Raw genomic sequence first — 25,952 nt, 5'->3', positions numbered from 1 at the left:
ACTGTTCTTGAAACCAGATAACACCTCTGAAGTGATTTACAAGACATCTTATGGATGTTAGCATGTGCGCCATGGGAACATGCATCTAGCAGGGCCAAAGGTAATTTCAAAACCTCATGAACGCACATACACGCTTCCTCCTGTAGATGGCATGAAAAGGGAAATAAAATATTCACTTGAATTTTGATAAAAACTATATTTTGCCAGTTTTGTGAAATTTGAAAGTCTGTACATCTTCAAATTCTTGTGTGTCAATAAGATTCAACCAAAATTCTAGACTTTATCTGCTAGATGAGTGACCGGCATGAGTTACAAAAGTACCAGTGTGGTCTTCTTCTTCCATTTCTGGGCGATTTATAAAACATATTTACAACCCCAATTCCAGTGATGTTGGGACATTGCGTGAAAACAAATCAATGATTTGCAAATCCTCTTCAACCTATATTCAATTGAATACACCACAAAGACAAGATATTTAATGTTCAAACTGATAAACTTTATTGTTTTTGTGCAAATATTTGCTAATTTTGAAATAGATGCCTGCAACACATTTCAAAAAAAGCTGGGACAGTGGTATATTTACGACTGTGTTACATCATCTTTCCTTCTAACAACACTCAATAAGCATTTGGGAACTGAGGACACTAATTGTGAGTGTCATGATTGGATATAAAAGGAGCATCCCCAAAAGACTCAGCCGTTCACAAGCAAAGATGGGCGAGGATCACCACTTTGTGAACAACTGCGTGAAAAAATAGTCCAACAGTTTAAGAACAATGTTTTTCAACATTCAATTGCAAGGAATTTAGGGATTCCATCATCTACAGTCCATAATATCATAAGATTCAGAGAATCTGGAGAACTTTCTACACGTAAGCGGCAAGGCCGAAAACCAACACTGAAAGCCCGTGACCTTCGATCCCTCAGGCAGCACTGCATTAAAAACCGACATCATTGTGTAAAGGATCTTACCACGTGGGCTCAGGAACATTTCACAAAACCATTGTCAGTTAACACAGTTCATCACTACATCTACAAGTGCAAGTTAAAACTCTGCCATCCAAAGCAACAGCCATAAATCAACAACATCCAGAAACGCCTTCTCTGGGCCCGAGCTCATTTGACATGGACAGATGCAAAGTGGAAACATGTGCCGTGGTCTGATGAGTCCACATTTCAAATTGTTTTTGGAAATCATGGATGTCGTGTCCTCTGGACAAAAGAGGAAAAAGACCATCCAGATTGTTAAGTTCAAAAGTCTGCAACTGTGATGGTATGGGGGTGTGTTAGTGCCCATGGCATGGGCAACTTACACATCTGTGATGGCACCATCACTGCTGAAAGGTACATCCAGGTTTTGGAGCAACACATGCTGCCATCCAAGCAACGTCTTTTTCAGGGACGTCCCTGCTTATTTCAGCAAGGCAATGCCAAGACACATTCTGTACGTGTTACAACAGCATGGCTTCATGATAAAAGAGTGCAGGTACTAGACTGGCCTGCCTGCAGTCCAGACCTGTCACCCATTTAAAATGTGTAGCGCATTATGAAGCCCACAATACGACAACTGAGACCCTGGACTGTTGAACAACTGAAGTCATACATCAAGTGGGAAAGAATTCCACCTACAAAGCTTCAACAGTTAGTGTCCTCAGTTTCCAAATGCTTAATGAGTGTTGTTAAAAGGAAAGGCGATGTAACGCAGTGGTAAACATATCACTATCCCAACTTTTTTGAAACATGTTGCAGGCATCCATTTCAAAATGAACTAATATTTGCACAAAAACAATAAAGTTTAACAGTGTACAACATCCCAACTTCATTCGGACATTGTGTAAAATGTTGTGTAACCATAACATAACTGTAATAAAAGAATATCCTTACTTTTCATACAGCATAAATTCCTTGTGTGCTGTAAAAAGTTCAAAAATTACTTTCCACAGTCATACAGCATCAGCAATTTGAAAATCAGGCAGATTCCTTGATGGGATAGTTTCATGTGGAAAAGCTCTTCTCAGTGACTGTAGTCCTTCTAGCCCAGTCTCAAACTTTTTTTTTTGTAATACTGAAATGTGTCACATGTTTGTGATGCATTAGTTCACTATTTTTAACCCTAACCATACCCAGCATAACCCTACATTTCGTGATACCATCACTAAATAATTCTGTCTGTCACATTAGATTTTCGTGACGCTATCGTGAAATAATAGATTAAATCAGTTTTTGTGATGCCATCACGAACTGCCATGTTATCGGGTTGGGTCTTTCTGGATGAAGTGTTTGCTGCTTAACTTGCTAAAGTTAGCTTGCTGAATCCCCTGTACCACATGATCATGTATGCTAGCCATACACTGTAAAATATTTACCCTGGACAAACCCTCTGTGATGTCATATCCCCCACAGGTTTGCTGAAGTGCTGGTTTGAAGCTCAAATGTTTGAAAAATTTAACTGGCAGTGCTTGACTCTACCTAACTCCTGGCCATTCCATTCAGGTAAAGAGGTGGAGTGTGGGAAACCTGTGCGGGATGAATGAAGCCCGAACACACCCGTCTTCATTTACCAAACAAGCTAAAGCTAACAGTTTAATCTTGGTTTGGGTGTTTTATTGACACCTATTTTCTGTGAGGACACCAATGTTGCCTTCCAGTAAGAAGGTTGTTTCTGTGTGGAATCTACATGTTCTCCCGGTATTTGCGTGGGTTCCCTCCGGGTACTTCAGCTTCCTTCCACTTCCTCCCACAGGTTAAACCAGGCTACCATGGCATACGGTTCGTCTAAATTTGCATCTCAATTCTAAAACAGGCAAAATTAGTGTTTAATACTGTATTATTGCTGACTACACGCAAGTAGGGATCACTTCCATCGTGGCGAGTGATTATTACCATGAAAATGAAAAGGTCTCCATCTTACTTGCTGTAGAAAAATTTATTCAGGACTGTATCACCAACGTTTCGGCTTCATCAGGCAAATGAAGACTGAGCTCCAGGTAGCCATCTTAAAAAGGGTGGGGCTAGCACCCAAGGATGCCAGTTAAAAGCACAGTGCACCTAAATACAAATATCCATGGAAAAGTCAAAGTACAGAAAAAGTACAGACATAATTATAAAATAACAAGAAGAGTGTTTAGATACATAATGATACTGTATATAAGTTACCAGGCTATAGAGTGAAACTGGTGCACAAATATACATATCTCCATATAAACAACATTCAATAACAGCACATCACATCAGGTCAAAGTTAATATATTACATTATTTCCAGAAAAATACTCAGATTAAAATCATCATTTAGGCCTTTCGGAGTCAAGGTTTGGAGGGTGTGAATCCAAAATGCCTCCCTCTGTTTAAGCAGTCGATCATGATCCCCTCCTCTAGGTGGAGGGGGCACCCGCTCAATGCCACAGAACCATAGGGCACTTACGAGGGCTGTCAATAAAGTAACGGTCCTTTTTATTTTTTTCAAAAACTATATGGATTTCATTCATATGTTTTTACGTCAGACATGCTCGAACCCTCGTGCGCATGCGTGAGTTTTTCCACGCCTGTCGGTGACGTCATTCGCCTGTGAGCACTCCTTGTGGGAGGAGTCGTCCAGCCCCTCGTCGGAATTCCTTTGTCTGAGAAGTTGCTGAGAGACTGGCGCGTTGTTTGATCAAAATTTTTTCTAAACCTGTGAGACACATCGAAGTGGACATGGTTCAAAAATTTAAGGTGGTTTTCAGTGAAAATTTTAACGGCTGATGAGAGATTTTGAGGTGATTCTGTCGCTTTAAGGACTTCCCACGGAGCGAGACGTCGCTCAGCGCTCTCAGCCGCCGTCGTCAGCCTGTTCAAGCTGAAAACCTCCACATTTCAGGCTCTATTGATCCAGGACGTCGTGAGAGAACAGAGAAGTTTCAGAAGAAGTCGGTTTCAGCATTTTATCCGGATATTCCACTGTTAAAGGAGATTTTTTTAATGAAAGACGTGCGGACTGAAACTTCTCTGTTCTCTCACGACGTCCTGGATCAATAGAGCCTGAAATGTGGAGGTTTTCAGCTTGAACAGGCTGACGACGGCGGCTGAGAGCGCTGAGCGACATCTCGCACCGTGGGAAGTCCTTAAAGCGACAGAATCACCTCAAAATCTCGCATCAGCCGTTAAAATTTTCACTGAAAACCAGCTTAATTTTTCGAACCGTGTCCACTTCGATGTGTCTCACAGGTTTAGAAAAAATTTTGATCAAACAACGCGCCAGTCTCTCAGCAACTTCTCAGACAAAGGAATTCCGACGAGGGGCTGGACGACTTCTCCCACAAGGAGTGCTCACAGGCGAATGACGTCACCGACAGGCGTGGAAAAACTCACGCATGCGCACGAGGGTTCAAGCATGTCTGACGTAAAAACATATGAATGAAATTCATATAGTTTTTGAAAAAAATAAAAAGGACCGTAACTTTATTGACAGCCCTCGTATATCATGCCTGTGGTCATTGAAGTGTACCACTACAGGGTAGTCTCTGTCATTCTGCCTGATGGAACACTTGTGCTCACTGATTCTTTGTTTTAATTTTCTTGTGGTCTTGCCTACATAAGCTAGGCCACAAGGGCATCTAAGCAAATAAATGACATGAGTAGATGTACATGTAATTATACTTTTAATTGGGAAGTTTCTGTGTAGGCTCTCAGTTGTCCAGGTGGTTTCCATAGTAGAGAAGCTTGAATCTTCGACTGACTCTCACGTCAAGCAACCCAGTCCAGTTGAAGATTCAAGCTTCTCTACTTTTAATTGGGAACTTTTTTCCAGTGTGAGGATATAAAAAGTGATCAGTTTTGGTAGTATTGTTACACTGAGCACAGTTTCCACAACAGTAATTTCCATTTGGAAGAGGATGAAGCAAAGTTTGAGAGGATATTTTAGATTTGGTTGTATAATTGGCTCGTACCAAATAGTCTTTAAGATTTTTTCCACGTTTATAAACAAAGAGTGGAGGGTCCTTAAAGATTCATGAGATTTCTGGATCAGATTTTAAAACGTGCCAATGCTTTAAAAAAATTGATTTAATAGTGTGTGCATGGGTAGAATATTGTGTGATGCAGGTTACAGAAAAGTTCTTTTGTTTCTTTGTGCTTTTCTTTAATAGATCTACAAGGGACTTATGTAGAGCCCGCTCATATGCATCATCAACCCAATGTTGATGATGGGTTGGTGACAACCCAACCCACGTTGCAGAAATCTCTCCCTCATGTCAGTGGCTTGGTCAATAAAATCATCAGTGGAGTGACAGATTCTTCTGAGACGGTAGAATTGACTTATAGGTAAGCCTTTCTTAAGGGGAGTGGGGTGAAAACTGGTGGCAAGCAGTAATGTATTTTTATCTGTTTCTTTGCGATATAGTGAGGTGATAATTGTATCTTCACCTTTTTTAACCCACATATCCAAGAAACTTACTTGGTCAGGGCTGTATTGTGCTGTAAACTTGAGGTTGGAGCTGAAACTATTTAACAACTTAATAAAAAAAACTGTCCAGCTCCTCCACACTGCCCTGAAAAATACAAAAAATATCATCAATGTACCTAAACCATTTGATTATATTAGGCCGATACTTATTGTGGATAGGGTTAAATACAAACTTATTTTCAAAGAACTCCACATACAGATTGGCATAGTTGGGTGCACAAATAGTGCCCATACTAGTCCCAGAAACTTGGAGGTAAAAGTCATTATCAAAGGCAAAGTAGTTAAATTTCATTTAGCATCAAGTCAAAAAATACAGGAGGGACACTGAGGATTACCAGAAGAATGAAATATATCACTGGGAATATAAGGAAAATCCTCCCTCCTTGTCTCAATCTCAACCGGCACGACCATTACGCACCACGGACACCAGGGCGCAGCGCACCAGAGCCTCGCATCGCCACAACCAAGAGGACTTCTCCCTGGAGAGCGACTTCACCCTGGACAGTAACTCCAGCCTTAACCCCAGCCACCCTCCTTTTTTAGCGGATCGGCTTCGGCAGCGGATATCACAAAGAGAAAGAAGAAATGTTGAAGGGGAAAGCACGTGTCTAGGCGCGCGCTACCCGTGGACGCGCAGCAAGTCCCTGATGTGGTAATTAATATTTCCTCAATCACTTTGTCTGGTGAGCAGAAGTCCCTCTTACACAAAGGATTATCATTTGTTCCTCAAAATAATATTAATGTCTTTGGTTTGAAAGTGGACCTATTTAAGTGTTTTAGACAAATTAAATTACGTTACTTTTTTCCAAATCTGAGCCATGCTCCAGGCCTCTGACTCCTTTCAAGCCTAAGAGCACCTTTTGCCCTATCACAACTAATGCATCTATTAATACATTCTGTAGAATAGTGGAAAATGACATTATGCATGTGATAGAAACGCCTAAATCCACATCTCCTAATCTTACTAGAGAGGAGAGGCGGGCCCTAACTGAACTTATGAATAACAAGGACATAGTGATTAAACCCGCCGATGAGGGAGGTTCTATATGTATACAGGATGCGGATAAATATAAAACTGAAATTCTATCTCAATTGTCAGACACTCGATTCTACAAAAAAATGAATAATGACCCCACTGTGGACTTTCAAAAGAAGCTGCTGTCCTACGTTGAAGATGCAAAAATCAATAAATGGATATCTGATTCTGACTTTCTTTATTCTAAATACCAGATGTGTCCTGTATTTTACACCCTTCCAAAAATTCATAAATCATTAACGAATCCCCAAGGTCACCCTATTGTGGCTCAAACAAATTCTTTATGGTCACCCTTATCATCCTTTGTGGACTTTTATATTAAGTCCTTTGTTCAGGCCCTCCCAGCCTATATTAAAGACTCAACAGATTTTATTGAAAAGTGTTTTAATATTACAAATTTGATGGGGAACACACATTTACTCACTTTGGACATAACTAGTCTGTATACTAATATACCTCATGAGGGAGGTTTGGAGGCCTTAGGGTTCTATCTGCAGAACCGGAGTGACATCTCCTACCATCCTAATCAACTGGTGTTGGATTTTGCTGAATTTGTTATGAAATTTAACTACTTTGCCTTTGATAATGACTTTTACCTCCAAATTTCTGGGACTAGTATGGACACTATTTGTCCACCCAACTATGCCAATCTGTATGTGGGGTTCTTTGAAAATAAGTTTGTATTTAACCCTATCCACAATAAGTATCTGCCTAATATAATCAAATGGTTTAGGTACATTGACGATATTTTTTGTATTTTTCAGGGCAGTGTGGAGGAGCTGGACAGTTTTATTAAGTTGTTAAATAGTTTTAGCTCCAACCTCAAGTTTACAGCACAATACAGCCCTGACCAAGTAAGTTTCTTGGATATGTGGGTTAAAAAAGGTGAAGATAAATTATCACCTCACTATATCGTAAAGAAACAGATAAAAATACATTACTGCTTGCCACCAGTTTTCACCCCACTCCCCTTAAGAAAGGTTTACCTATAAGTCAATTCTACCGTCTCAGAAGAATCTGTCACTCCACTGATGATTTTATTGAACAAGCCAATGACATGAGGGAGAGATTTCTGCAACATGGATATCCAGTGTCTTGGGTTGATGATGCATATGGGCGGGCTCTACATAAGTCCCGTGTAGATCTATTAAAGAAAAGCACCAAGAAACAAAATAACTTTTCTGTAACCTGCATCACACAATATTCTACCCATGCACACACTATTAAATCAATTTTTTTAAAGCATTGGCACGTTTTAAAATCTGATCCAGAAATCTCATGAATCTTTAAGGACCCTCCACTCTTTGTTTATAAACGTGGAAAAAATCTTAAAGACTATTTGGTACGAGCCAATTATAGAACCAAATCTAAAATGTCCTCTCAAACTTTGCTTCATCCTCTTCCAAATGGAAATTACCGTTGTGGAAACTGTGCTCAGTGTAACAATACTACCAAAACTGATCACTTTTTATATCCTCACACTGGAAAAAGTTCCCAATTAAAAGTATAATTACATGTACATCTACTCATGTCATTTATTTGCTTAGATGCCCTTGTGGCCTAGCTTATGTAGGCAAGACCTCAAGAAAATTAAAACAAAGAATCAGTGAGCACAAGAGTTCCATCAGGCAGAATGACAGAGACTAGCCTGTAGTGGTACACTTCAATGACCACAGGCATGATATAAGTGCCCTACGGTTCTGTGGCATTGAGCGGGTGCCCCCTCCACCTAGAGGAGGGGATCATGATCGACTGCTTAAACAGAGGGAGGCATTTTGCATTCACACCCTCCAAACCTTGACTCCGAAAGGCCTAAATGATGATTTTAATCTGAGTATTTTTCTGGAAATAATGTAATATATTAACTTTGACCTGATGTGATGTGCTATTATTGAATATTGTTTATATTATTTATATACATGCTTATTAGACCCCATTCCTGCCAGGCTGCTCAAGGAAGTCCTACCATTATTTAATGCTTCAATCTTAAATATGATCAATCTATCTTTGTTAGTTGGTTATGTACCACAGGCCTTTAAGGTGGCAGTAATTAAACCATTACTTAAAAAGCCATCACTTGACCCAGCTATCTTAGCTAATTATAGGCCAATCTCCAACCTTCCTTTTCTCTCAAAGATTCTTGAGAGGGTAGTTGTAAAACAGCTAACTGATCACCTGCAGAGGAATGGTCTATTTGAAGAGTTTCAGTCAGGTTTTAGAATTCATCATAGTACAGAAACAGCATTAGTGAAGGTTACAAATGATCTTCTTATGGCTTCGGACAGTGGACTTATCTCTGTGCTTGTTCTGTTGGACCTCAGTGCTGCTTTTGATACTGTTGACCATAAAATTTTATTACAGAGATTAGAGCATGTCATAGGTATTAAAGGCATTGCGCTGCGGTGGTTTGAATCATATTTGTCTAATAGATTACAGTTTGTTCATGTAAATGGGGAATCTTCTTCACAGACTAAAGTTAATTATGGAGTTCCACAAGGTTCTGTGCTAGGACCAATTTTATTCACTTTATACATGCTTCCCTTGGGCAGTATTATTAGACGGTATTGCTTAAATTTTCATTGTTACGCAGATGATACCCAGCTTTATCTATCCATGAAGCCAGAGGATACGCACCAATTAGCTAAACTGCAGGATTGTCTTACAGACATAAAGACATGGATGACCTCTAATTTCCTGCTTTTAAACTCAGATAAAACTGAAGTTATTGTACTTGGCCCCACAAATCTTAGAAGCATGGTGTCTAACCAGATCGTTACTCTGGATGGCATTTCCCTGATCTCTAGTAATACTGTGAGAAATCTTGGAGTTATTTTTGATCAGGATATGTCATTCAAAGCGCATATTAAACAAATATGTAGGACTGCCTTTTTGCATTTACGCAATATCTCTAAAATCAGAAAGGTCTTGTCTCAGAGTGATGCTGAAAAACTAATTCATGCATTTGTTTCCTCTAGGCTGGACTATTGTAATTCATTATTATCAGGTTGTCCTAAAAGTTCCCTAAAAAGCCTTCAGTTGGTTCAGAATGCTGCAGCTAGAGTACTGACGGGGACTAGCAGGAGAGAGCATATCTCACCCGTGTTGGCCTCCCTTCATTGGCTTCCTGTTAATGCTAGAATAGAATTTAAAATTCTTCTTCTTACTTATAAGGTTTTGAATAATCAGGTCCCATCTTATCTTAGGGACCTCATAGTACCATATTACCCCATTAGAGCGCTTCGCTCTCAGACTGCGGGCTTACTTGTAGTTCCTAGGGTTTGTAAGAGTAGAATGGGAGGCAGAGCCTTCAGCTTTCAGGCTCCTCTCCTGTGGAACCAGCTCCCAATTCAGATCAGGGAGACAGATACCCTCTCTACTTTTAAGATTAGGCTTAAAACTTTCCTTTTCGCTAAGGCTTATAGTTAGGGCTGGATCGGGTGACCCTGGACCATCCCTTGGTTATGTTGCTTTAGACGTAGACTGTGTTTCATAATTATTGTATGGCCTTGCCTTGCAATGTGGAGCGCCTTGGGGCAACTGTTTGTTGTGATTTGGCGCTATACAAGAAAAAAGTTGATTGATTGATTGATATGGAGATATTATATTTGTGCACCAGTTTCACTCTATAGCCTGGTAACTTATATACAGTATCATTATGTATCTAAACACTCTTCTTTTTATTTTATAATTATGTCTGTACTTGTTCTGTACTTTGACTTTTCCATGGATATTTGTATTTAGGTGCACTGTGCTTTTAACTGGCATCCTTGGGTGCTAGCCCCACCATTTTTAAGATGGCTACCTGGAGCTCAGTCTTCATTTGCCTGATGAAGGCCAATGTGCCGAAACGTTCGTGATACGGTCCTGAATAAATTTTTCTACAGCAAGTAAGACGGAGTGCGGGACCTTTTCATTTTCACGTTTAGCTGGGCTTGTCCCTTATCTCCTACGCACCCGTTTGAGGAGTCTGAGGTGCGAAGTTTTTTCTCTGAGTAATTATTACCACACTTTTCTACAAAACTAAAATGTATCTGTTAAAGTTTCAAAACTGTCTTCTGTTGAAGAGTGTGGCATGCCTTTCATGGATTTATGCTATATATTTATGTTGCAGAGGAGAATCAGGGTTCTTCTGCTCAGCGAACATTAGGTCCCCATCACTGCATGTTGTACCCACACATTTTGTATTGCCACATAGATATCATACATGTGTGTGATGTCTTTGCTTTTGCCAGAGCAATAAACAAAGCAATGCGGATCACTCATGGAGCGGCATGCACGATCTGTATTGTGTTTTAATTTTAGTTTAAACTGTAGCCTGGGATCAAAGTAAATGAGCATCCAAATCAATATTCAACCAGGAATGAGTTATTTCAAGGTTCACTATCAAACAAATAACAAATCCATCTCTAAAAATAAAATCCAGAACTGCTGTGGTAAGCCAAATTGGAGTGATATGTGTTTCTTCTAATATGCCACCCCACGCTCCACTCTAGCAGCTTCTGTAAGCCTTTGATGTTAGCAAGCTACTGGTAATTGGTGGAAAAAACTACTAGTCAAGGCAAATAAAAACTACAAATGGTAGAACCATTGTTTTTCTCTGAATGTGGCATCAGGTGTACTTTATGGCTGTTTATATTGCCTAAATCTTTGGACACATCATGGATGCTGCATGAGCTATTGGTTGGATGTGAACATCTGAGAATGCTCTATTGTGGAAAGAAAAATGTACATCTAATGGAGTATTATGTTGCATTAAAGCATCCAGAAGCAATTTGTGTGCCTATGCATGATCTTGCACATGAGCTACTAAATGGTAATTCAACAAGTCAGGCTAATGGGCAAGCTAATGAAATCATCAATGTGTCCCCACAGCCACTTTGGCAAATCCATTCAAATTAACCCTGCTACGATTTCCAAATGAATCAAGGTGTCAGATGGAATAAAGCATGAAATGGGAAAATTATACGAAAAGGTCAGGAGGCAAATAATAAATCTGTGCATATTTAAACAGCTTTAAATCACATGAAAGTGATATCTAAAAACAGATATTACAGAGGTTACAGCACTTGGTAAATCTCATTTGAATAATTTAGTATTTTGAAAGGTCAAATGCATGATGGTAAGCGATAAACTGTGTGAAAATGCATGATATTCAACAATTTATCTAATACATGTAGTCTGACTTTTTTCAATGCAATAAACTGTGGGGGGTGATTAAAAGTCCCTGCGCTCACTGTTTGTTTCACTGTTTGTCTGTTAGCGTTATTAAATTTGTTTTAACGTATTTTTTTAAGCAGTTCATTGGTTTAATGTGGATGTGACCTGTCAGAACTTCACTGCACTTTGCACTTTGGACCTTATCGTCGCAATGAAAATCGCACTGCTGTGGATCATTTTCTGCCTATCAGCGTTTGCGCACGGGAGCTGCCTCACAAGCCGGCAAAGCTTCCTTACTTACACCAGAGAGCATCTTTTGTCACTTCGCTCACCTGGTGGGGTTCCTTCAGTTTGTCTACCTGCGGACTGTCAGGAAATCCGACGGCCTCTTAAATGCCTGGGGAAGAGGAAAAAGCGTGGCTCCAGGGGAGGCGTGAGGCACCGACTCTGGAGACACCGCAGCAGATTCCCGCTGCCTGTCATCACTCTGTCTAACGTCCGCTCTGTAAGCAATAAACTCGATGAACTTGTGCTGAAAGCCGAGCATGACAGTGAATTTAGACAGAGTAATCTTGTATGTTTGATGGAAACATGGCTTAAAGATCATCATGATACACCGAGCCTGTCAGGCTACACCGCTGTCAGAGCAGACAGGGACGCGCGCACTGCGCACAAATCCATCGGAGGGGGTCTGTGTTTGTTTGTGGATAACAGCTGGGCCACTCAATACAGCATACGAGAGCAAGTATGCACACCTTACTATGAGATACTGGTCCGAGGAAAGCAAAGAGCAACTCAGAGACTGTTTTGATGAAACAAACTGGGACATTTTCTTTGAATCCTGTCTGGATGGAGATGAACTCACTGACACCATCACATCTTATATTAAGTTCTGTGAGGATAACGTGTCAGAGACTAAAACTGTGAAAATATTCCCAAATAACAAACCCTGGGTGTCCAAACAATTGAAAATCTGTCTTAATGAAAAGAAGGCAGCCTTCTGCTCTGTTAATGTGCAATTAATGCAGGAAAAAAGGAGACAGCTGAGAGGGAATATATTTAAGGCAAAAATTGAGTACAAGAATAAAGCAGAAAGTAAATTTTTCAGTGGCAATATAAAACAAGCCTGGGAAGGTCTAAATACACTGATGGGCAAATCCAGTAAGAAATGTGATGCTCTTACAACCATTAATCAATGTTTTGTTGATGAGTTAAACTGTTTCTTCTGTAGATTTGATAAAGTGGATGATAAACAGGAATGTGATGAGATCTGTAAAAATCTTCCAGCAGGAGCTCCCACAGCCATCACTGAGGATGCCGTGGCTAAAAGTCTTTCTAAACTGAAGCCAAACAAGGCCACTGGCCCAGATGGCCTGAAAGCCCGTCTACTCAAAGACTGTGCTCCTCAATTAAAAGGAGTCTTTTCAAGATTGTTGAATTCCCTTCTTGTCACAGGAGTGCCCAAATCTTGGAAATTCTCCATAATAAGGCCTATACCAAAAAAGCCAGGGGCAAGCAAACCTGAAGATTTTCGGCCCATTGCCATAACCTCCATATTATGTAAAACTATGGAGAGAGTTTTAGTTGACGTCCTGACCACCACAGTGGTCAGTGAACTAGACCCTCTGCAGTTTGCCTATAAGAGGGACAGAGGTACTGATGATGCCGGATTGATCTTGCTGGACATGATCTCAAAGCAGCTTTCACTTGCTAAAGCATATGCTCGGGTTTTGTTTGTAGACTTCAGTGCAGCTTTTAATTCTATGAAATTACATATTCTTCTGAAAAGGCTGGCTGATTTAAATGTTGAAAAGGGCCTGATGCTCTGGATCAGAGACTTTCTGTCTTGTCGCCCTCAAAGAGTTTGTGCTAACAACATTCTGTCAGGAGAGCTCATCATAAGCACTGGCTGCCCACAGGGTAGCGTTCTTTCACCTCTGCTCTTCTCTCTTTTTACAAACGAATTTGCAGTTAATGACACAAACTTTAAACTGATTAAATACGCGGATGACATGGCCCTAGTCGGCCTGCTACAGAAGTGTGACTCCTCTGGCGAAGCCTCCTATCTCGCTCACACTAAGGCTCTTGAAGCTTGGTGTCTCGACAGCCAGCTGGAAATCTATGTGTATAAGACAAAGGAGCTTGTTTTTCACACAAAGCAAGAACTGACCATGCAGCCAGTTTCACTCGATGGCCAGCTTGTTGAAACGGTTGAAACTTTTAAATATCTTGGTACAGTTCTTGATAGTCACTTGAGCTTCTTTGAAAACACTGATTTTATCTTTAAGAAATGTTCACAGCAACTCAGTGTTCTCAGAAGATTGAGTTGTCTTGGTGTTAATCTGCAGATTTTAGAGCTTGTGTATTCTGCACATATTGAGAGTATTTTAACATTTCATCTTTGTGTTTGGTTTGGTCACTTGAGTTGTAAATGTAAGGACAAATTAAATAGAATTGTAAAAATAGTGGGGAAAATTGTGGGAAAACCCCAGAAGACTCTGGCCCACATTTACTCTCATCCTCTGTCCTGTCAGTTTGAGCTCTTGAAGTCTGGGAGGTGCTACAGAGCTCCTCTGGCCAAAGGTTCTTTCAAAAAATCTTTTATACCATTATGCCGTCAGCATAATGAACTCAAAAAAGTGACCACTCCACAAATTAAACCTGAACTGCTTTACTTCTGTTTTATTTGATTTTATTAGATCTTACTGTACGTTCTATTTATCTTACTAGGTCTTATTCTATTTCTTCTTTTACTTCCATGTATTTTATGTATCTTATTTTTGTTTCATTCGTGTGTTTGTATGAATGTTTTATGACTGTTTTTTTTGTCTTTTTTGTGCTGGTGAGCCGAAGACAATTTTCCACATCGGTGGACAATAAAGAATTATTCTATTCTATTCTATTCTATCATCCTCTGGATTATATTATAAAAAATGTATACATGGAATGCCTCATCTTACAAAAGACTGACTTTTTAAATGTTTAATGCCTGTTTACAGCAGTCTCCTAAGTGGGGAAATGTTCTGAGTGGAACAATGATTTTATACTTTTAGAACAAACTCTCATCACTTCTGGCTACTTGCTGCCTTGCTGTTTCTGATATGAAGTAATGAGTTGAATATGCCTCACACTAAGCATGCTAACCACTAAGCACGGTGTCTTAGTGGTTAGCACTGTTCTCTCTCCTTGAGAAGGTTCCAGGTTAGTTTCCGCCCTGTTACTTTTTGCATGGGTTCGTTCTGGGTGCTCGAGCTTTCTCTTACTTCCAAAGACATACAGGTTAGGTGACTTGATCGCTATATATTGACTGCAGGAGTGAGGGACAGTGTGAATGTGTTTGTCTGTCTATATGTGTCAGCCCTGCAAGACTGGCAGCTTGTCCGGAATGTACCCCCCACCACCCAAAAAAACCCCACTGGGATAGGCTTCAGCACCGCCAGTGACCCTTAATGGATGATTTTCAAGTTGCGATAGAGCAGCGCCTACGTGCATGCATGATGACATCACAACTCTGTTCAATTAGGGACACGTAGTTTCGTTCAACAACAAGAACTGTCAAGAAACCTTCTAGTGTGTGGTTGGCGTTATGTGGAGGTAGGAATAGCCTTTTGAATGTTTGAATAATGATGTCAGTCACACAAAGAAATCAAATAAGTCAAATTATGTTCATTGCGCCCAGAATGTTGGTATTGTGGTTGTTGAACTTTCCTAGCAACAAATGTAAAGCACCAGTCATACAGCACTAACGAAGGACAACGAAGCCAAAAAGAAACAAGAAATCTGAACTTAAGTTAACTTCCAGGGACACTGTTTAACCAATGTCCAGCGTCGATCAGTCAGCCGCTCGGTGAGGCGTCATAACATCCGATGGGTTAGCCGCTCTGTGAGGCGACATAACATCCGATCAGTTAGCCGCTCAGTGAGGCGTCATAACATGTGATCAGTTAGCCGCTCAGTGAGGCGTCATAACATCCGATGGGTTAGCCGCTCAGTGAGGCGTCATAACATGTGATCGGTTAGCCGCTCTGTGAGGCGTCATAACATCCGATGGGTTAACCGCTCAGTGAAGCGTCATAACGTGATCGGTTAGCCACTCTGTGAGGCGTCATAACATGTCATCGGTTAGCCGCTCCGTGAGGCGTCATAACATGTCATCGGTTAGCTGCTCCGTGAGGCGTAATAACATCCGATGGGTTAACCGCTCTGTGAGGCGTCATAACATCCGATGGGTTAACCGCTCTGTGAGGCGTCATAACATGTGATCAGTTAACCGCTCTGTGAGGCGTCATAACATGTGATCAGTTAGCCGCTCAGTGAGGCGTCATAACATCCAATGGGTTAGCCACTCAGTGAGGCGTCATAACATCCGATGGGTTAGCCGCTCCGTGAGACGTCATAACGTGATCAGTTAGCCGCTCAGTGAGGCGTCATAACATGTGATCGGTTAGCCGCTCAGTGAGGCGTCATAACATCCGATGGGATAACCGCTCCATGAGGCGTCATAACGTGATCGGTTAGCCGCTCCGTGAGGCGTCATAATATCTGAACGATTAGTAATATTTGACTCTGAATTAAATGTGGCTTTGAATGAACAGGTTAACTTGTTCAACTGTCGCATGAAGTGGGGTAAACAAAAGTGAGAAGAAACAAGAAGCCTGTGCAGATGGTTACCTCACTGGTTTCCTCGAGGTTTAAATATGTGCAGTGATTTCAATATGAGAGTATATTTGTCTAAGAATAAATGAAGAGGATCTTTAGAACTATGAATCAGAGGCTGCATTGCCTGTCCCATAAGAATCTCTGAAAAGATTATACCAGTCAGATTAACTCAAATTTCAATCATCATTTACTCTTCTTAATTGGAATTAAACTGTTGGGAAGGTGTCGTGACACGGACCCACAACAGGGGGCGCTAAGGAACGGACAATGGATAAGCCAACCAGTAACAATTTAATGTTGTGAAAACGCACAATGGAATATAGACAGAGATATGGGTTGCCAATGAGACACCAGGTGACGTGTGGGCAGGCTCGAAGATAGAAGACCTCTGGCGAGAGAAGAGCCGATTCCCACACAGCTTCCACCACCAGCGGGCCTGAAGAACACCGGAGCCGCCAAGTCCTGAGTCCCCAGGTGGCCTCTGCCTTCGGCTGTCGACCCTGGTACTGCTGGCAGAGAACAGAGAAAATCCAGGTGAGTGTGAATCCGCACACTCAGTAGTCCACTCACAGTCAATGTTCTTTTTGGGAGGGAGCACCTCCACCTCCAATCACACACTCGTGCAGCTCCTGTGTAACCACTTATCTGCTACGGAGCGTGATGCGAAGTCATCGCGGTCACGCCCTTCTCCAGCTCCGATAAGAACACCACAGGGCAAGCGGCTGCAAGGAAGAGTTATGTTAGCAGAGAAAATTACCACAGAGAAGAGTACCTCTTGGTTGCTGATTTCTCGGCGGGGAGGTGGAGTTGTAGTCCGGCTTTTATGGTGATGTGGTGAATGAGTGACAGCTGGTGCTGATGATGAATGACAGCTGTCACTCTCCGTTGCTCCGACGCCCTCTCGTGCTTGAAGCCCGCACTCCAAGCAGGGCGACATCTGGTGGTGGTGGGCCAGCAGTACCTCCTCTTCTGGCGGCCCACACAACAGGACCCCCCCCTCAACGGGCGCCTCCTGGCGCCTGACCAGGTTTATCCGGGTGACGTCGGTAGAAGTCGGCCAGGAGGTCCGGGTCCAGGATCAATCAATCAATTTCAATCAATTTTGTTTTTATATAGCGCCAAATCACAACAAACAGTTGCCCCAAGGCGCTTTATATTGTAAGGCAAGGCCATACAATAATTATGTAAAACCCCAACGGTCAAAACGACCCCCTGTGAGCAAGCACTTGGCTACAGTGGGAAGGAAAAACTCCCTTTTAACAGGAAGAAACCTCCAGCAGAACCAGGCTCAGGGAGGGGCAGTCTTCTGCTGGGACTGGTTGGGGCTGAGGGAGAGAACCAGGAAAAAGACATGCTGTGGAGGGGAGCAGAGATCGATCACTAATGATTAAATGCAGAGTGGTGCATACAGAGCAAAAAGAGAAAGAAACAGTGCATCATGGGAACCCCCCAGCAGTCTACGTCTATAGCAGCATAACTAAGGGATGGTTCAGGGTCACCTGATCCAGCCCCAACTATAAGCTTTAGCAAAAAGGAAAGTTTTAAGCCTAATCTTAAAAGTAGAGAGGGTGTCTGTCTCCCTGATCTGAATTGGGAGCTGGTTCCACAGGAGAGGAGCCTGAAAGCTGAAGGCTCTGCCTCCCATTCTACTCTTACAAACCCTAGGAACTACAAGTAAGCCTGCAGTCTGAGAGCGAAGTGCTCTATTGGGGTGATATGGTACTACGAGGTCCCTAAGATAAGATGGGACCTGATTTTTTCAAAACCTTATAAGTAAGAAGAAGAATTTTAAATTCTATTCTAGAATTAACAGGAAGCCAATGAAGAGAGGCCAATATCAATCAATCAATTTTCAATCAATCAATTTTTTTTATATAGCGCCAAATCACAACAAACAGTATCAACAAACAAACAGTCAATATGGGTGAGATATGCTCTCTCCTTCCAGTCCCCGCCAGTACTCTAGCTGCAGCATTTTGAATTAACTGAAGGCTTTTTAGGGAACCTTTAGGACAACCTGATAATAATGAATTACAATAGTCCAGCCTAGAGGAAATAAATGCATGAATTAGTTTTTCAGCATCACTCTGAGACAAGACCTTTCTAATTTTAGAGATATTGCGTAAATGCAAAAAAGCAGTCCTACATATTTGTTTAATATGTGCTTTGAATGACATATCCTGATCAAAAATGACACCAAGATTTCTCACAGTATTACCAGAGGTCAGGGTAATGCCATCCAGAGTAAGGATCTGGTTAGACACCATGTTTCTAAGATTTGTGGGGCCAAGTACAATAACTTCAGTTTTATCTGAGTTTAAAAGCAGGAAATTAGAGGTCATCCATGTCTTTATGTCTGTAAGACAATCCTGCAGTTTAGCTAATTGGTGTGTGTCCTCTGGCTTCATGGATAGATAAAGCTGGGTATCATCTGCGTAACAATGAAAATTTAAGCAATACCGTCTAATAATACTGCCTAAGGGAAGCATGTATAAAGTGAATAAAATTGGTCCTAGCACAGAACCTTGTGGAACTCCATAATTAACTTTAGTCTGTGAAGAAGATTCCCCATTTACATGAACAAATTGTAATCTATTAGACAAATATGATTCAAACCACCGCAGCGCAGTGCCTTTAATACCTATGGCATGCTCTAATCTCTGTAATAAAATTTTATGGTCAACAGTATCAAAAGCAGCACTGAGGTCTAACAGAACAAGCACAGAGATGAGTCCACTGTCCGAGGCCATAAGAAGATCATTTGTAACCTGCACTAATGCTGTTTCTGTACTATGATGAATTCTAAAACCTGACTGAAACTCTTCAAATAGACCATTCCTCTGCAGATGATCAGTTAGCTGTTTTACAACTACCCTTTCCAGGATGAAGCTCCTCTACACCCAGAAGCGTTCTTCGGGGCCGTACCCCTCCCAGTCCACCAGGTATTGGAACCCCCGGCCCTTACGACGGACGTCCAGGAGCCGATGCACGGTCCACGCCGGCTCCCCGTCGATGATCCGGGCAGGAGGCGGTGCAGGTCCAGGGGTGCAAAGTGGAGAGGTGTGACGGGGTTTCAAACGGGACACATGGAAGACAGGGTGGATCCGCAGTAAAGCTGGCAGCTGCAGCTTCACTGCGGCCGGGCTGAGGACCTTGATGATGGAGAACGGTCCGATGTGGCGGCCCTTGAGTTTTGGTGAGTCGACCTGGAGCGGAATGTCCTTGGTAGAAAGCCACACCTCCTGCCCGGGCTGGTACGCAGGGGCCGGGGAACGCCGGCGATCTGCATGGGCCTTGGCCCTCGTCCGAGCCTTCAACAGGGCAGAATGGACGGTCCGCCACACCCGGCGGCACCTCCTGAGGTGGGCCTGGACCGAGGGCACTCCGACCTCTCCCTCCACAAGCGGGAACAATGGGGGCTGGTACCCCAAACACGCCTCAAACGGGGTTGAGGCCGGTAGCAGACGAGACCTGGCTGTTATGGGCATACTCGATCCAGGCCAGATGGTTACTCCAGGCCGCCGGGTGTGCGGAGGTCACGCAGCGAAGGGCCTGCTCCAACTCCTGGTTAGCCCGTTCGGCCTGGCCGTTTGTCTGGGGGTGGTACCCGGACGAGAGACTCACGGTGGCCCCCAGCTCCTTACAGAAACTCCTCCAGACCTGCGAGGAGAACTGGGGACCACGATCTGATACGACGTCCGACGGTATCCCATGCAGACGCACGACGTGGTGGACCAGGAGGTCTGCCGTCTCCTGGGCCGTCGGGAGCTTCGGGAGGGCCACGAAGTGGGCCGCCTTGGAGAACCGGTCCACTATTGTGAGGATGACGGTGTTGCCCTGGGACGGCGGGAGGCCCATGATGAAGTCCAGACCGATGTGGGACCAGGGGCGATGAGGCACCGGCAGGGGCTGGAGGAGGCCCGTGGTCCTCCTATGGTCCGCCTTGCCCCTGGCACAGGTGGTACAGGCCTGGACGTAGTCCCGGACGTTGGCTTCCAGGGACGCCCACCAGAAGCGCTGCTGGACAACTGCCACGGTCCTACGCACCCCGGGATGACAGGAGAGCTTGGATCCGTGACAGAAGTCCAAGACGGCAGCTCTGGCTTCTGGTGGGACGTACAATCGGTTCTTAGGGCCGGTCCCCGGGTCCGGGTTTCTTGCCAGGGCCTCCCGGACGGTCTTCTCCACGTCCCAGGTGAGGGTGGCCACAACAGTGGACTCGGGGATGATGGTCTTGGTTGGATCTGACAGCTCAGCCTTGGCTTCCTCTTTGTGCACCCGGGACAGTGCGTCCGATCGTTGGTTCTTAGTCCCGGGGCGTTATGTTATCTGGAAGTCAAAGCGCCCGAAGAACAGAGACCAGCGGGCTTGCCTGTGGTTCAGCCGCTTGGCGGTCCGGATGTACTCCAGGTTCCAATGGTCCGTGAAAACCGTGAAGGGCAACGCCGCTCCCTCCAACAGGTGTCTCCACTCTTCAAGAGCCTCCTTCACCGCGAGGAGTTCCCGATTGCCCACGTCATAGTTGCGCTCAGCTGGGGTCAACCTGCGGGAAAAATAGGCACAAGGATGGAGAACCTTATTGGACTCCCCGCCCTGGGACAGCACGGCTCCTATCCCCGAGTCAGAGGCAGCCACTTCGACAATAAACTGGCGATCAGGGTCAGGCTGCACCAGAACTGGTGCAGTCGAGAACCGACGTTTCAACTCCTTAAACGCGGCTTCGCACCGATCCGACCAGGTGAAGGGGACTTTAGTGGAGGTCAGGGCAGTCAGGGGGCTAACTACCTGACTGTACCCCTTAATGAACCTCTGGTAAAAATTTGCAAAGCCGAGGAACTGTTGCAGCTTCCTTCGGCTTGTTGGTTGGGGCCACTCTCTCACCGCCGCGACCTTGGCCGGATCAGGGGCGACGGAGTTGGGGGAGATGATGAACCCCAGGAAGGACAAAGAAGTGCGGTGGAACTCACACTTCTCGCCCTTCACGAACAACCGGTTCTCTAACAAGCGCTGTAGGACCTGACGTACATGTTGGACATGAGTCTCAGGGTCCGGAGAAAAGATGAGTATATCATCCAGATATACGAAGACAAACCGATGCAGGAAGTCCCGCAAGACATCATTTACCAAAGCTTGGAACGTCGCGGGGGCGTTAGTGAGGCCGAACGGCATGACCAGGTACTCAAAGTGACCTAACAGGGTGTTAAATGCTGTCTTCCATTCGTCTCCCTTCCGGATCCGAACTAGGTGGTACGCATTCCTAAGATCAAGTTTAGTGAAGATTTTGGCTCCATGCAGGGGCGTGAACACGGAATCCAACAGAGGTAATGGGTATCGGTTGCGAACCGTGATCTCGTTAAGCCCTCTGTAATCGATGCATGGACGGAGTCCACCGTCTTTTTTGCCCATGAAAAAGAAACCTGCACCCATCGGGGATGTGGAGTTCTGGATCAGCCCGGCGGCTAAGGAGTCCCGGATGTAGGTCTCCATTGATTCGCGTTCCGGACGTGAGAGGTTGTACAGCCTGCTGGACGGGTACTCAACGCCCGGAATCAAATCGATGGCACAATCGTACGGTCGGTGCAGGGGAAGAGCGAGTGCCAGATCTTTGCTGAAGACGTCAGCTAAATCGTGGTACTCCTTTGGCACCGCCGACAGATTGGGGGGAACTTTGACCTCCTCAGTAGCCGTCATGCCGGGTGGAACCGAGGATCCTAAGCACTCCCGGTGGCAGGATTCGCTCCACTGCGTCACAACCCCAGACGGCCAATCAATCCGGGGATTGTGCTTCACCATCCATGGGAACCCTAAAATCACTTGGGAGGTAGAAGGTGTTACGTGAAACACGATCTCCTCCCTGTGATTCCCAGACACAACCAAGGTCACTGGCTGTGTCTGATGTGTGATTAATGGAAGTAGGGTGCCATCTAGTGCCCGCACCTTCAAAGGTGAAGGCAGAGCCACCAGAGGGAGCCCCACTTCCTTTGCCCATCTGCTGTCCAGCAGATTCCCTTCCGATCCCGTGTATACCAGTGCTGGGGCGTAAAGGGTTAAATCCCCACTCAGGATCGTTACTGGGATTCGTGCAGATTTGCGGGGCTTTCCCGCGTGTGTGTTATGGCCCACCCTTAGCCCAGTTTCTAAGGACGGGCATTGTAGTTTGACCGTTTGGGGCAGTCCTTTTGCATGTGCTCACATGAGCCACAGAAAAAACACTCCCCACAGGCCAACCTCCTTTGTCTGATGTTTACTTTCATTTTGGCCTTGCTCGTGTCCATAGCTTCGTCAGCAGGGGGAGCTGTTGCCACACGGAGCTCTCTGGCAGTGAAGCGTGGGGACGACGACACCCTTTCGGAACCGGAAGGGAGAGGGGCGGCTCGGGCCTGGCCACGCCCCCGGGCCTGCTCCCGACGGTGTTCATTCAAACGGTTGTCTAAGCGTATAACCAAATCGGCAAGCCCATCGAAATCCCGCGGGTCCTCCTTAGCCAGCAAATGCTCCTTCAGGACCGGAGACAGTCCGTTTATGAAGGCGGCGCGGAGCGCAACGTTATTCCAGCTGGACCTCGCTGCCGCGATGCGGAAGTCGACTGCATACGCAGCTGCACTCCGGCACCCCTGTCTCATCGACAGCAGCACGCTCGAAGCAGTCTCGCCTCTGTTGGGATGATCAAAAACCTGTTTGAACTCCCGCACAAACCCAGCGTAAGACGTTAGGAGCCGTGAGTTCTGCTCCCATAGCGCCGTAGCCCAGGCGCGTGCCTCTCCTCGAAGCAAATTGATCACATAAGCCACCCGGCTAGCGTCCGACGCGTGCATGATTGGACGCTGTGCAAAAACGAGCCAACACTGCATAAGGAAGTCTGCGCACGTCTCGACATAGCCCCCGTACGGTTCCGGAGGGCTTATGTATGCTTCAGGGGACGGTGGGGGGGGGGTCGTTGAACGACCAGTGGAATGTCTGTGTCGGGCCCAGGACCAGCGAGAGGAGAGACTGCAGCAGCTCCTTGATCGCGCGCTTCCACCCTGGCGGTGAGAGCCTCTATCCTCCGATTAAGGAGTACATTCTGCTCGGTCACCAAATCCAACCGAGCCATGAAGGCGGTTAGGATATGCTGCAGATCACTCAACACACCTTCCGCTGACGCCTGCGCCTCTTGCTCTTCCATTGGCCGTTCAAGCTCTGGTTGACGCCCCTCAGGATCCATGACGCTTAGCCGAGAAATCCTGTTGGGAAGGTGTCGTGACACGGACCCACAACAGGGGGCGCTAAGGAACGGACAATGGATAAGCCAACCAGTAACAATTTAATGTTGTGATAACGCACAACGGAATACAGACAGAGATATGGGTTGCCAATGAGACACCAGGTGACGTGTGGGCAGGCTCGAAGATAGAAGACCTCTGGTGAGAGAAGAGCCGATTCCCACACAGCTTCCACCACCAGCGGGCCTGAAGAACACCGAACACCTCCAATCACACACTCGTGCAGCTCCTGTGTAACCACTTATCTGCTACGGAGCATGATGCGAAGTCGTCGCGGTCACGCCCTTCTCCAGCTCCGATAAGAACACCACAGGGCAAGCGGCTGCAAGGAAGAGTTATGTTAGCAGAGAAAATTACCACAGAGAAGAGTACCTCTTGGTTGCCGATTTCTCGGCGGGGAGGTGGAGTTGTAGTCCGGCTTTTATGGTGATGTGGTGAATGAGTGACAGCTGGTGCTGATGATGAATGACAGCTGTCACTCTCCGTTGCTCCGACGCCCTCTCGTGCTTGAAGCCCGCACTCCAAGCAGGGCGCCATCTGGTGGTGGTGGGCCAGCAGTACCTCCTCTTCTGGCGGCCCACACAACATAAACAGCAGCCAAAATTATGCATATTTACAGTAAACTGGCAAAGATTCTTGAATTTACAACACAAATACAGTACCTTCAGCAATTGCAGGCAGACAATCTGACTGGGATTCCCCACAAACCATGAAGGAACCAGCTCCCCCACATTAAAACATTTTACATTCAGCCACTGGAAGACAACTGCAATTTGCAGGGGTTAAACCTGCAGAAATAAGCCAAAATGGATCCAAAAGATGAAAGAATGTGTACAGTTTGGGAGAAAACCTTTTTAACACACATATGCACATTATAGCCCACAGTGATGAGAATGGATTATAATTCACTGTGATTGTTGCATGCAGTGTGCAAATCAATGCAGTGCACTCACGCTGTCACGTTGCAAAAAGAATGGATTGCAGAAGGTTCAGCACTCAATACATTACTAAACACACGAGGACACCACAAGTCGCATGCATGTATGTGTGTCAGCATGTCAGTGTTTATAGATCTCTGTGGCATTCCAGAGTGAAAATGTCTGAGCAATGCAGCATTTAAAAATAACAACTGATCAATAGGACAAAATATACATGTGCACCGAAACAAACAAACAAAAGGTTATTCAATACCAAAGGGTTTGCAAACAATAAAGAGAATAAATGACCGGAACAAAAGTTAGTTGATAATCTGCTCTATGCGATCACTGCATCCACACAAACAGACAATGAAGGGATTAAAAAAAGATAAAGAGGAATGAAAAAGGAGAAAATAGGCTTATAGAATGGGCAGGGAGCTGTTGGAAATAAAAAGATAAAAGTTTATGCTCTGCAGAAACTGAGAGATAAACAGAGTGAGAGAGGAAAAAAGCACAGGGGAGCAAGAAAGGAAGCGAAGACAGACAGGGCAAGAATGAAAATTGCAAACAAGAAGTTTGTGCGTAGATTCCTCAGCAGCACTGATGATTAGAAAGAGCAATTTCGCAGTTGGTACAGGTGGTGCTCCTGCTTCTGTCAGGCAACAAAAACATAACTCATTTCTTTGATGATTGTGAAGTTTGTTATGCACCTGTGTGTCATGTTCCAGGAGGCTCCCGCTAATCGTTCCTGGAGGGGAAGGGAAGGAAATGAAAAAAAGGATTGAAGATGCAAAGGTCGTGGCAGGAACCCACACAAGGAGGTTTAGCTGAAAATGAGGGAGGTAAATGGAGAACTGTGCTGCCAAAATGACAAAACAGCAAGCACAGCTCACCACGACCACTACTTGGTCAAATTTGACTTGTGAAGCCATATCCTATCACATGCTGTCTTGCAACAAGTGACCTTTGACATGGCTATCATACAAGTTATCCACATCAAATGAACTCTTTTATTTCTGAAGTACAAAGTGTTCCAAAAACAGAACTGTAGAGTTTGCAGTTACTTGTAAGACAAGCAACAGTGGGGACTCTGCGATGAGCAGTAAGGCTTCATAAATTGTATACAAACAAAAGACCTACTTTACCTGTATGAATAAGTCCAGATATGTCACACTGTGCCAACACTGCTGTATTTAAATTAAATTAAAGCTAAAGGTGGCAACATGGCTCAAAATAGGAGGTTTGCGGGTATTAAATTTTCCACTTGCATGAGGTGGTTTTCAGGCAATTGGAAAATACCTTATTCAGAAAAACTGCAGTGGCAACTTTTTTTCTTTTTTTTTTTTGCCATTGCAGGTCACGTGACATACAGAAAGTGTCACACAACATTCTAAAATGCACAACACGGTAAGTACGGATGAAGTAAGAGACAGAGAGCTTGTTAAACATTATAAGAGATGACCTGACCCGTATAAATAC

The 25,952-nt window shown here is 44.4% G+C and overlaps 1 protein-coding gene across 2 annotated transcripts in view; it reads right to left on the bottom strand.

Annotated features, from left to right (window-relative positions):
- The window catches only part of LOC117512513 (sterile alpha motif domain-containing protein 10-like), a 216,918-nt gene that overhangs the window by 134,652 nt on the left and 56,314 nt on the right, over nucleotides 1–25,952 (bottom strand). The window lies entirely within an intron of this gene.

The sequence above is a fragment of the Thalassophryne amazonica genome, chromosome 6 (assembly GCF_902500255.1).
Source record: "Thalassophryne amazonica chromosome 6, fThaAma1.1, whole genome shotgun sequence".
NCBI classification, from domain to species: domain Eukaryota; kingdom Metazoa; phylum Chordata; class Actinopteri; order Batrachoidiformes; family Batrachoididae; genus Thalassophryne; species Thalassophryne amazonica.
The sequence above is the reverse complement of the archived record's forward strand: the minus strand, read 5'-3'. Positions and strand labels throughout refer to the sequence as shown.